This window comes from Amblyomma mixtum, chromosome 9, assembly GCF_055824585.1.
Source record: "Amblyomma mixtum isolate Tamu chromosome 9, ASM5582458v1, whole genome shotgun sequence".
Lineage (NCBI taxonomy): Eukaryota > Metazoa > Arthropoda > Arachnida > Ixodida > Ixodidae > Amblyomma > Amblyomma mixtum.
In genome coordinates, this window is record NC_143020.1 from 20747972 (window position 1) to 20761661 (window position 13690).

The 13690-nt window shown below is 43.7% G+C and overlaps 1 long non-coding RNA gene across 1 annotated transcript; it reads right to left on the reverse strand.

Moving 5' to 3' along the window:
• Positions 1-8996: 8996 nt before the first annotated feature.
• On the reverse strand, positions 8997-12991 carry LOC149328460 (uncharacterized). The gene is made up of 2 exons (XR_016285857.1): positions 12723-12991; positions 8997-9358 (listed from the first exon to the last, which is right to left on the reverse strand). It is a non-coding gene; the product is annotated as an uncharacterized LOC149328460 (long non-coding RNA).
• Positions 12992-13690: the final 699 nt, after the last annotated feature.

Consider the following 13690-nt stretch of genomic DNA (forward strand, 5'->3'; position numbering starts at 1 on the left):
AATATGGGGAGGATTTGGGCCTCATTCTAATCCATGCAGTTTGCAGTCTGTACCCTGGAGACGAGTGCTCGGGCAGTTGCATCCGCGGCCTCTTTTCCTCTTATACCCTGGAGACAAGCAGTCCATATTTTGCTGGAGGATCAGATTTCCTCACGTTCCAGCGCAATATTCTTTCTGCGAGAGGCGCGACCAAGCTGGCCTCGTAGTTACGGCACGCCTCTCGAGAGTTCGTAATGATAAGTTAGGAATAAGGGTTGGAAGCAACCAGGGCAATGGTCACTTCCTCCGCTTGTGTTGTGCCAGGAGCTTTGAAGGTGAGGCCGTCCAGCTGTCGGCGTTGGTGAACTACTGCAGCCGTTCACAACCGCCTGCGTTTTGGGCCAGGAATGTTCACGTACTACACGCCACGCCGTCTTTTCCGCCATAACTGCACCTGAGGGCACGCGTCCCCACCGCTCTTCGGCCTTAATGTTTTTCTCTATCCATTTTAGTGGGCAGAGGGTGTACTAATGTGGCACTGGGCCATAGTGCAGGTACCCACGCTCGGTCCTGCGTATTTAGATCGTGTTGTATACGTAGCCTGTCAGGCAGGGCCTGACCAGAGCGTGTTTGGGCTAATTGTGTGTACTGATTTGTGAGATGAGCTTCCTTCGGTTCCTGGTAAGTGCCGTAAGTCGAGTGTTCGAGGTAGTCATAGGAAATTGAAGTGTTCTCTTCATAAGTTTTCGTATGGCGACGTGTATTTTGTCGTTTTCATGTTTGCGCAAGTGAAGGTAGGGCGCCCAGTGAAGTATTCGACTGATGACGAAAGGATGTGCCAGTCATAAGGCATCTTTGCTCCGTAAGACCTCTTCTTGTTGGAGACGGGGGCCAGCACATGCCAAAATGGTCGCCAGTCTCGCAGAGTATGTCCAGTGTTGTGTCCACCCGTAGTTGTTGTTGGATGCATAATTCTAGAATTCGTATCTCCTCTACCGCTTTGCGAGGTGCGGCAGACAGGGCTTAGAAAATTTTTGTGCTCTCTTTTGGTGGTGTCCGGATGAGGACCACCTCCGATTTGGTGAGTTCACACTGTAGGCCACAGCGTGTAGCGTATGCGTCCACCACACTAGCCGCTGCCTGTAGGCTTTCCTCCATATTGCCCAGATATCCCTTCGTTGCCCAGATGGTGATGTCGTCGGGGGCATGCTGTACCTGTCTGACGTTCGCCAATTAAACGGGGAGGTTCGTGGAGGTCGGGGAGGTACGGTGATGCTTACGTCAACGCGATTAAACGAACAGAGAATACCTTTTTGTCTGCCACATTACCAACTATTTTGAAAACGAGTGTTAAGAAATTCTGGCGCGTTATACACCCTGAGAACAACCCATTAATTAGGCTACAAGATGCCTCCGGTAACCTTATCCCCAGTGATATTTGTGCTTCCGCGCTGAAAAACATATTCGTTGAAAGCTTTTCCTCCATTTAGAGCGTTAATCTGCCTCACATAGAGCACCACAGGTTCCGGACAATGTCACCTATAGCTATCGATCCACCTGGCATAGCCAAATTAATTGAATATTTGAAAAATGCTTCTTCATCTGGTTCTCATGCGATTAGCGCTAAATTTCTAAAAAATACTTGTGCTTATAGTTCAGCTACACTAACCAAACTTTTTCAACAGTCACTCGACACAGCAAGCCTTCCTAACGACTGGAAAATTGGGAAGGTGGTTCCACTTCACAAGTCCGGTGGTAAGCACTCCCCTCAAAACTTTCGTCCCATTTCGCTCACTAGCACATGCTGCAAATTACTAGAACATATCATTTTCAATCATGTCGTTACCTTTCTCGATGAGAATTCATTTTTCACACCTGCGCAACATGGTTTTCGTCAAACATACTCGTGTGAAACTCAATTACTTGCCTTTACTGATAACCTATACCGCATACTTGACAACTCATCTTGTGCTGACTGCATTTTCTTGGATTTTTCCAAAGCCTTTGATAAAGTATGTCATAAATTGCTGCTACATAAATTGAGCCATCTTAATCTCAATCCTAACGTCTTCGACTAGATTAAATCTTTCCTTCTTAACCGTTGGCAATTTGTGCATGCTAATAACACTAATTCACCGATTGCTAACGTGCTATCTGGTGTTCCACAGGGATCGGTCCTTGGACCACTCCTATTCTTAATCTATATTAATGACCTTCCTTCTGCCATATCTTACAACATTCACCTTTTTGCTGACGATTGTGTAATATTTCGGGAAACAAATAACGTTAACGATACTGACACTCTCCAGTCAGACCTCAATTTGGTGTCAGACTGGTGCACTACATGGAATATGGAATTAAACATTAATAAATGTAAAGCTTTGCGTTTTTCCCGTGCACCTAACGCTCTTCCTTCATATTATCTTAACGGCATTCCTCTTGATTGGGTAAAAACGTACAAGTACCTAGGTATTCATATCACTCAAAATTTAACATGGTCTATTCATATTGACTACGTTATTAATAACGCTAACCGCATGTTAGGGTACTTACGTCGCAATTTCTCAGCCGCTCCCTCATCTCTTAAGCTTATACTCTATAAAACACTTATACGTCCTAAACTAGAATACGCAGCATCAATATGGGACCCTACACATGATAACCTTGTATATTCCTTGGAACTAGTCCAAAATAATTCCATTCGCTTCATTCTATCAAATTACAACCGTACGGCAAGCATCACAGCCATGAAATCCAACGTGTCACTCCCACCGTTACAATCTCGCCGTAAAATTGGTCGCCTAACACTATTTCACAAGCTATATCATCACGTTACGCTTCACGGCTATTTAATATCACGCCCAGAATACATTTCACGTCGCATCGATCACCGCCACAAGGTTGGCATCCCAACATGCCACACCAAATCTTCTTTTCAGTCATATCTTCCTCGCACATCTGTGGAATGGAACCGCCTTCCCCCCGATATTGCAGCCATTACAGATAATAAAACCTTTCACGACGCAATAGCTAACATTGTTTATTCTGAAAGAAGTTGATCATGTGTTATATCTGTTTCCACTGTGTTATGCACATTGATTTTGTTTTTTGCGCTTTGTTAGTGTTGTTTGTTTTAACCTGGAGAAAATTTATTTTGTACTACCTGTTTTCACTGTATATATTCATTGTTCTTTATCCTAATTAACCCACTACCCTCTGTAATGCCTTTGGCCCTGAGGGTACAATAAATCAATAAATAAATAAACACTATGCAAAGACGACGGGCGACATTTCTCGCGCCTTGTGGTGTACCCCTTGTGCCCATGTGGTAGGGTTTATTTTGTTCGGTTTGCAAACGGATACATTCCATACTTCAAGTACATCCCGCACGCGGCGGTCTCATTTTGATGTAGTGAAAACTGAAGAACACGAGGTTTTCGAAATGAGACTGTTTAATCTGACCGCTTTTATTGTCCGCTTCGCCAATCGGAGTAGGGGTACAGCAGCATATTTTATCGTTCCGTTCGGCTGGTACGTCCAAGCTTAGTGGTCTTGTAGTGCCATCTTTTGGAGTCAAACAGGACGACTTTGACAAAACACTAAAAATTTTAAACTTTATAGTTCATATATTTCCTGGAACTACGGCGTCTCTCACAGCCTGAGTCGCTTTCGTACGTTAAACCCCTCTAATCATAGGTCAAGCAAAACCTGGGTGTGTTGACTGGCAGTGAGATTTATGCAAATGTACTTTTTTGGAACATTGGCGTTCGGCAGTTACAAAATTCAAAAACCGACTATATTCCAGTTTTAGCGTCCTCCGCTAAATGCCATGGGAAGCAAATGTTTCTCCATTCTGTGAAACGTGTGGGCAGATTTGTGCGTATTTTCAGGCCGCGTGTTTGTCGGCAGAGTCCCAAGTGTATGCTGCGTATGCTGAACCCGTGGATGGATGGATGGACGGATAGGAGCGCCCCCTTCTAAACGGGGTGATGGCAATTGCCACCATGCTCAGCTTTTCTCTTTCTATTTTTTTTTTTGGTTACTGCGTTCGCAATTCTCATTAAGAATCGCCATCATCTTTACCTACGGTTTCCTACAATTCTAACCTTATGCCACCTCTCTGCTTTTCAGCCACCAATCCTCCAATCGCTTTTTGCTAACTTCCACTGCAGATTTATTTACATCTCTCTAGGCTGCCGCCTCGCGGTTACGTAGGGTGTCTGAGAGGCGCTTCGAAGTGTTTAAGGCTTCTTCACAACCACGCGTCCCATCCGATGACGGCAAAGATTGCACAGCGCTCGAAGAGCCAGGTTGCATGCGTGGAGTTGTCAGGAGCCCCCACCGTCATTTTCCGCTTTTGAGCGCCTCCATTGGAGAAGACGAAGGCACGTGCAGAGGATGGTCACGGGATCATGTAAAGCAGCCACCCGTGGGTTGTCGTGGGGCGTCTGGATCATAGGTACGCTGGAAAATTCATTGCTCATAGACTTTTTTCGTACCCGCCAGTACTTCTGAACTGCATAATGTGATACAGCTCCCACGGTGAATGAAGTCATTGAAGCGTAGAGGTTTTATCTATGCGTAATTAGGTCTCAAGATAATTATCTAGTCTCCGCGGTGGCTCTGTGGTTATGGCGCTCGGCTGTTGGCTCGAAATACGCGGGTTCGATACCGGCCACGCTGGTCGCATTTTAATGGAGGCGAAATTCTAGAGGCCCGTGTACTCTGCGATGTCAGTGCACGTTAAAGAACCGCTGGTGGTCTAAATTTCCCGAGCCCTTCACTACGACCTCCCTGATAGCCTGAGTCGCTTCGTGACCTTAAACGGAACCGTGTGCGATCCCGGCATGTGTATTCGGTTTTGTTGAGGCCATGTATGTCTTGTCGCACAATCCCGGTGTCTGCGAAGTGATATGCAGAGATGAGCCCAAACCATTGAGGAGACTAACACTATGCCGCCACACCCTTAAGGCGGAGCTTAAAGAGCAACTGCATAGGTTTTAGAAATCGGCAAGCTTAAAATGGTCGCATGTGTGAAACTTGCAGGCAAAACGCGCGAACTCCCTATGGGCTAATATTTGAAATGGTGCCGTAATCGCCTATTGAAGTGCGAAGGCCTTCAAACCTCTCTGCATCGATCAAAGCCAAGTACTGGTGACCTCATCGAAGGTATTGGCACATTTCCAACGCATAATCGCAGACATTAAAAGAAAATAAAAAACAACGCAACAGAATGCAATGCCCGCAGAGTGTTATTTGGCAGCATCCAACGAGACGCTTCACCATGTGGCTGAGGGCAGCGGTAATTTGTAATCATACCTTCTGTGATGTCACACTAAACTTGTCCACACTCCTCTGGCGCTCAGAGGAGTAACACAAAATACTTCGCAGATTACGTCGCTATTTTAAACGCTTGTCCCAAAAAATTATCATGCTTCACCTACAGTGAATCATTGATCTGAATCATTAAATATTCCGAAATTCTCAAAACGTGATGCAGTGTCCCTTTATGTGTCCCCCAGAATGTTTGGCCAGAAAGAGCTTTGTGCTTTTCTTGAACGATTTTTGCTAAAGGACTTTGTCTCATGATGTGGAAGCCGTGTCTGAGACTAGCAGATACTTTCTCCCCTTGCCTCGGCCGGAATAACGTTAGAGATGCAGTGCATTTCAGCCGTAAATCTAAGGTTGACGTTGCATTACTGATGAATATATTATGTGATACGAGCTCGCAGTAACGGTGCATAGATCCGATAAGACAGTATATGTCATTGGAGATGTAATATACATTCACTGCGTGAGAGCTATTACCGCTTCTTGATAAGAGAACTCAATATATATGTATCGGTTTATTGTTGCTCAGGGCACTTCCTTCTGAAACGGATGGCTGTTTGGACAATCTGGAGTTTTTCTTTTTTTATCGAAACTATTGGACAGGCGTGTTGTTGTGAAGACAGCTTGACAAAGCCGGTGAACCATTTTGGCAGCAGCGACGTTTTATATAATGTAGAATGCATGAAAAAAAGCAGTGAATGGAAGTGAGAAATGCAAGCAATATGGTGCATTCACTCCGTTCATCAAACAGTTTGCACCACAGAAACAAAAGAAGAAAGCGAATGAATATAAAGGTGTTCTACGAGCATTGTCAAAAACTTCATGTAAATGACGATGTTTATCTCTGGGACTGTGCGAGAAATCGCGCCATGCGCCTATCTGAGCCTTCTACCAATTGACAACATCATGATGCCTCTGATTGTTCACCGCCAATCTTCCCGGGACAGAAATATTTAAATAACATTTGCACCCTATGCACTAAAATCAAAAGCATTTCAGTGAAAAGTAAAGCCCTGTCCTCATTTATCGACTCCCCCGGAACCTCGTTAATAGCATTAAATGAAACATCGCTAACCCATTATATCTCAGACTATGACGTCCTTTCGAGTGTGTCATGTTTTAGGTTTTTTTAGCGTAAGAAGGAACAGAAGAGGAGGTGATGTGCTTTTCACGATTAAGCAAGAGCTGAACTCTGTACCAATTGAGGCGGCTACTGTTCTTGTGGCGGTTACTTTTCAAAGTAATAAACAACATCTCAGAGTATTTTGATGTCTTAGGTGCACTTTTTTCTCTGCATTTTTCAACCGGCTCCATTCCTCATCACTGGCGTCAAGCCAAGGTAATACCTATTTTCAGATTTGGCATCCGCTCTGAAATTCTAAGTTAAAGACCCATTTCATTGATTCGCACGTTCTCCAAGCTCATTGAACACGTTATACACGCTCAGATCAGTAATTATCTCGAAAGTCATAGCTTCATGTTTACATATCAGCACGGTTTTCGCAAAACAATTTGCCGACGAGTTATTTACATTTTTAGACGCCGGAATTCAAGTCGATCCTTTGTTTCTAGATTTTCGCAAGGCATTTCATCTGGTTTCTCATTACAGAATACTTCTCAGTCTATCGCACCTTGACATTCGCTTTCAAGTACTAGCATCGATTAAAGACTTCTTTGATCTCACGTTCGGTTCAGTTGTGTTGATGTTTCTAACTCTACAATCGCTCATGCAGCATCTAGGCTACCCCAGGGGAGCGTGCTTGCACCCCTGCTCTTTTTAATATTTATTAATGACTGGTCAAATCGAATTTTTCTCAAATTAGACTGTTTCGGACGACTCTGTTCCGTACCGAACTATTACAAATGGCTCTGAGCGACAATCTTTACAAACTGACCTGGATTCTATTAACACTTGGCGCCAGTTGTGGCCAATAACCATAAATCCCTCTAAGACAGAGCTCGTCTCCTTTACTAGCAATTCTTAACGCATCCTAACCACATACTTTCTTAATGACGTAACAGTAGAGACAGCTTCCACTTACAAGCACCTACGAGTTTAACTTCAGTCAGACTTAACCTGGAACTATCATATTAACTTCATTCTAGCAGCTGCGGCCAACCGTTCTTTTGGCCTCTTAAAAAGCAACCTTCTACATGCTCCGGCTCACGTGCTGAAACTTGCTTATATTACATTAATTAGACCTAAAATTGAGTAGCTTAAGCCATTTGGGACCCAGATCAAGCCTGCATCAAAGGGGACAGCAAACCCCTGCAGAACCGCACTGCTCGTTTCATTTTTCAGACTACTCTCGTTTTACTAGCGTCACGGCGTTAAAAGCACGTGCTGTGCTTGACAACCTTTCTCATCATCGCAAACTCGCTGGCTTAACTTTTTTCCACAAAATTTATCATAATCTGTTGCTCCACGACGATTTATTTCGCTCACTCCGAGCAGTGTTTCCACGAGGTGACCATCCTTTCAAGATCAAACTCATCAAACGCATCACATGCAACACAAACTTTTGCCAAATTGTTCTTATCCAAAAGCATTATTGATTGGAACCGGCTGCCTTCCACAACCGCAGTTGAAACGAATGCTAGATAATTTCATTAACTTTTAAAAAATGAAAGCCATGTGTAGTTTTTCGTTTTAGTTATTGCGTGCATTTTTTTTCTTATGCTCGTTTTGCGTGTTTCCGCCAAATTTTTATACTTCTTGACTATCCAGGTACTGGGCTTTTTGTTTTGTTTAGTTTTTTTTCAGTTCCTCATGTGAGATGTTCCTTCTTGTATCTCCATGTTAGAATTTTTTTGCCATCCCCCTACGTAATACCCTCTTGAAGAGGGCCTTAAGGGGTTTCTCGAAATAAAAATAAAAATGGTAATACGCACCCCAAATCGCGGCAGGGCGATTTCATCTGCCTGTTTCAGTGAGATGGGAATATTTTGACAGGCACAACCACAAACCGACGAACTTAGTACTTCTTTGTATGAACAATGAACGCAACGTAATGTACATGCATGGGACACATTTCAGCACATTTTAATGGACGGAGTGTAGGCAACACTCCTTGCGTATCACTAAGAACAACCTTGACACCTAACGTATATCACAGCGATTGGTACCGAACAAAGCAAAATCAGCAGCACAATCGATCAGAGCCAGCAGTTCAGCTGGCATGAGCAAGATTACGTTCCTCCAAAGGCGAACAGAAACAAGACCACGATACGGCATCAGGAAACATAAACTAGTAAAAACAATAATGAAAACGTTTGACTCTATCACGAGATATACGGATCATTTAGGAGAATAGTTGAATGATTATGTAACTGTTTACGGAGGAATTGTCAGTAGTAAAATACACTAAAATTGAGCTGAGAATATCATCAGCGTAGTCACGATAAATCCGGCATTTCATTGGGTATATTTTGTATTATACAAACGCTCGCAAATACCGAAAGGCTTTGTCACAATCGTCACCGAAAGTTCAAGACGCCAGAAGGAGTAGTGTAGTGAGGAATACAGTAGAAAAACACAGGTCTGAGTGTAGTGAGGAATATAGTAGAGAAACACAGGTCTGCCTCATATTTTTTAGTGTTCGTGTTGTTTTTGTGAAGGCACTGCACGACGCGAACGAGCTTCGCGAGGTCTCACACACTAGAGAAGCCAAAGAAGTGCTTGCGGCTCAGACTCTATGGAATGTCGATTTCAGAACAATGCGAAGGTGCGGAACTACGTTTAAAATCGTGAACGAAGGCTTTTTTGTAAGAACGACATGTAATGAACATTTTGGGCCATGTATTCGGTCCGTCGGTCAAACATTTCTTGGTTCAGACTACAGCTTTTCCTACCGCTCGGAAATCCTCAGGCTGCGCAACGTTGAAGCCTTTATCCGCAGAACGTAGAATGTGTCCGCGAAGAACAGTCAGAGACTGCCAGTCAATGTTCGCATCGTTATAATCGGGGCTTGTTGGGTGGGATTCGAAGAGCATCCTCCTTGCGACGCTAGCTTTTGGAGCATCTTACAAAAGTAGATGACATCTTTACCTGCAAGAAAATTTCACAGAAAAAAACACGATAACATGAGTAAACAGAACCCTTTATCTGCACGAATGCGCGATGCCCTCATACTAAGGCTGAGCACGCAGGTTGAAACCACAGAACTGAGCATGCTAAGAAGCTGAAGAAAGCAGATGTCACGAAAAATAATACTAATTGATAATTGATGCGTTCGAAGTGCTTCTAGTGGCAGGAGCAGCTGTCATATTGCATGCACAAAATACTACCTAGCCAACGTTTATTGTCTTTCGTTATGCATAAAATGTTCCAAGATAACCGGCGATCTTTAAGGTTAACGGAGTGGACTCCAAGAAATGTAGGTGGGCGGATGATATTAAGAAGTTTGCGGGAATATAGTGGCCACAACTGTCGAAGGACAGGGTTAATTGGAGAGACATGGGAGAGGCCTTTGCCCTGCAGTGGGCGTGGTCAGGCTGATAATGATGATGATGATGTTTCATGGCCGTGTGCTGGCCAGCACTTCACAATCCCGGCAATGCAGATTACTGAAACCAAGTTCAGGCAGAGACTGACGTTTGCCGTCAGACCTTTTCGAGACAGTTTCTTGTGTTAGCGAGCCAGCTGATCTGTTCCTCGCCGACGATAACTGCACCATCGCCATCACAAGGTTTCCCATGAGAAAAGGCACAGCGGCCAATCATGAGCGCCTCACACTGCCGCACCAGACACTCGCCGCTATGTTGGACTATCATTATGCATGGATCGAATGCGAAATATATAGATTTGTAAATAATCGACCTCCTCCCTCTCTCTCTTCAAGCTGTTTTGGGGCTATTTTCTTGGTTCTACGTGTATGCGTCACCGACTGGTCCCATAATCTGTGCTCATAAACCTGCCCAATAGTGACGGGCATTCCTGTCTCATACATCGGTCACCTTGACACCTTGACATCGGACACCTTACACCTTGACTAAAGTGCTTAGTTGTTTTAAGAACTCTGACAAAGCTTGTTTAGGGTGTACACTTTTTTTTAGTTGATTCATGACCTTTCTTGCTGGAACGAAGGCCCGTTGAGACCTCTGAGACTCGCAAACTGGCAGGTATTTACTGCAAACCAAATTGTCAGCATTAGCCTGTTCTAGCCCCACAACCTACACAAGGAGTAATAGTACCGTGTGACCTCTATGGCGCCTTTGCAGGCCGCTTTAATCAGTGCTGTTCATCGGGCTAGCAAGCATTCTTGCACCTGCCAGTGCGAGTATTTCGCATCATGGGCACCGACAGAAGAAATATTGAAGCCATGGCCACAAAGGCTGCGTCAAAGCATGCTACCGACGATGTCAATTAATTAGATGATCTTTGTAACTGAATCCTTTGCCGGATCAAGCAGTGCCGGGTCAAGTAGTCCGGTAAATTCTCTCCGCGAGCTTTCTGTGCCACTTGATTGCGCTTTTTCAATGCAAAAGAAAAGGAACAAAAATATTCCAGCTTCCATTCTGAAAATCAAACAAGGGTAGACTAAACTCACAACTTCACTGATGTGGTTTCAAATTTTTTTAAGGAGTAGTTGTTACACATTGAAAATAATATACAGCACATATTACATTTTACTCGCTTAAGAATCTTTTGCAATATATAAGGAACTTCTCCGCCCACCTGAGAATTACACTCTTACACACCGTTAATTCAACTGAGCGATTTCCTTTTCAGCAAAGCAAAATAATTTGACAACGTTCAGCGTAGGCGACCAACATTGAATTTCTTCGCTAGAGAAGAATAACAATATGCTGCTGTTTATCCTAGTTCACAAGATTTTCTTTCTGTCTAGAAAAAAAAAATAGCAGTCCATAGTATCCGCTAGCTTTTCCTCGTGAAGGAACTAACTCGCGTGCAATATGTGTAATATAAGTGAATGAAAATGAACGAATCAATGCATAGAACATTTATTCATCGGAGTTTCTTTCATTGCATTGTTTCTGTAGTTTTAATGTCTTTTTTCAAGACATTTATTACTCACGTGGTTTCACAGAACATTTTGCACATGTTATGAACGCGAGTACAGCATATCAAATGAGCGGCGCAGACAGCATGAGATCGCCGGCATTGGCCTAATTCTGGTTGCAGAAAAAAAATGTATACTGCAATGGTTTTTCTTGGTTCGCTTTTTTTGCGTTCATTAAGGTTCGTATGAAAAACTCGCGGAAGTATTTTATCTGCAGGTTTTTAAGTACATCTTATTCCAAAACCTCTGAAATGGTAGCTTCCTGATGAATATATTCTTCAATCGTTCAGGCCGCATGCTAGTTAGTCGACAGGATTCTTCCCATTTTCATTCCAGTAGTTTTTCCTATATGACACTTTGATTTTCATGTTAATGTTGGTATAGGAATTTGACCATATAGCACGTTAAGAAGGGTTTCAATCTGCAATCGTAAACACAGTCTTAAACCTTCTCATTAGGGTTGCTATAACGCGTGTTGTACAGCTTTCTGGGTACGAAAAGTTAATTCTGCCGCAATCACCTACCTTAATGAATGTGTTAATCCACGCGACGGTAATCACTTATTCATTCCCACGATGGTTTTCCTGTGCTCGTCGGTTGTTTGAATCATCACTTTACATTCTTAAGACTGTTCTTTTTGAAATTAATTTCTCCGAACTTTCGGCAGGAAGATTTGAGCAGCCCACGCTACGCGAACTGCAGCTTTCAAATCAATTCGTCATCTTCATTACCTGTACTAGGTTGAGCCGTGCGCGGTTTCACTGGACCTTAGCAAGCGAATGATCAACGAGGACTTTGTTTTGGGCATATCTGTTTTAGGCATTGTTTTATTCTTTTGTTCAGGCCGCTTCGGACCTTGCTACGTTATTTTGCGCGCGCTGCAGTCAAGCACAGAAAATCGTTCAGCCCCATTTGCCACGCGCGCGTAGAAACATGCAAACCTACAGGCTAAAGAAAAGGCTTGCATTTAAATTGGGTACAGCGCAGCGAGCTATGGAAACAGAAATCATGAGTAACGTCAAGAGACGGGAAGAGACAAAACGGGGGCGGGGAGCAAACGCGAGTTAATTATATCCTAGTTGGAATCAGGTATATGGAAGGCATGATTGTGAAGGAAATGTAACCTTCGGCCGTTTAAGCTTGAGGAGCATCTTCCAAAGGAGCCTGGGCGTTGCTGGAGGCGGTGAGCTCGTTGGAATAGCCGAGGCTGAGATGTTTGGGATGATAATGTGGCCTTAGGTCAGAAAGAAAGGATTAATTTGAGCGACAAGGAACATCCCATTTTTATGTAGCGTACGTATTTATTCTAAGGGTCTGTAGTAAAAGCCAGAAATTGTATTTTCACGTGAAATGGTTGAACATTACTGTAAGAGGAAATGCCTCACTCACTTTTTAGGAGCATGTACCATTTTCAAGTGCAGTTTGAAGTTTTCCATATCGGAAAAATCCTCGAAGCAACTGTAGCAGAAGAAAATCCCTTGAGGGGTGGCCACGTCCTTGTGAGCTTCCCCTGGGAGTGAAAAAAAAAGAAGAATTATCGAAGACTGCAGAGCTAACTACCCAGTAAACATCTTATCTTTGTTTGCGGCATGCATTCATCACTTTCTCCTGATCTCCTATCTAGAGCAACCTACTGTACGCATTTAGGGTCTCTAGAATTAATCATGTTTTTTGACACCTTAAATTGTGGCAGAGATATTCTAAGCATCTAAGGGCCTCTCATGTCGGCAGAATGCTCTTGGTACTGGACAGGAAATATGCTGCAACCTGGCGATTTACAGCACGCAGTATAGCGCGTGTGAAAGGTTGTTGAAAGTGTTCAAGAGAAGAGATGAATAAATAAACACTGAAATAAAGTATATAAAACCCGCTACGTTTAAGGATTCGAAGACTGTCGAATTTTAATCAGGGAGCAATTATTGGTCTGATTTTACTCTAATTCTCCGAGGTAGAGAAGATTGGTAATAAGGGAGAGATTACTCACTGACGTTCGTCCATCCAAGCGTAGCCGTACGGTTAGAAAGGAAGCCTACACACCTTCCACCGGAACTTAAACTCCGAAATGGAAGAAAAAAGGGGTACGGCTCTAACATAGCTAAACCGAGTACCCGTGCGAAAGCATACGCTTAGCCATCGTTGTGCTTTGCTGGGTCGTCGGCAGGTCTGGCGACAGTATTATACTCAGCTTAAGCTCTGATTGAAGATAAGTTTATCTGATCGGTTCGCGTCGCAGATAAAAGTCGGTGACGACGACGATGTGCAATGCTCAGTGCGAGAGTGCGCTACTGTTTAACATGAGGGGTGATGGGCTCAGGCGACAGCATTGTGCTCTTGTGCAGCGGACAGCGAAGCTGATC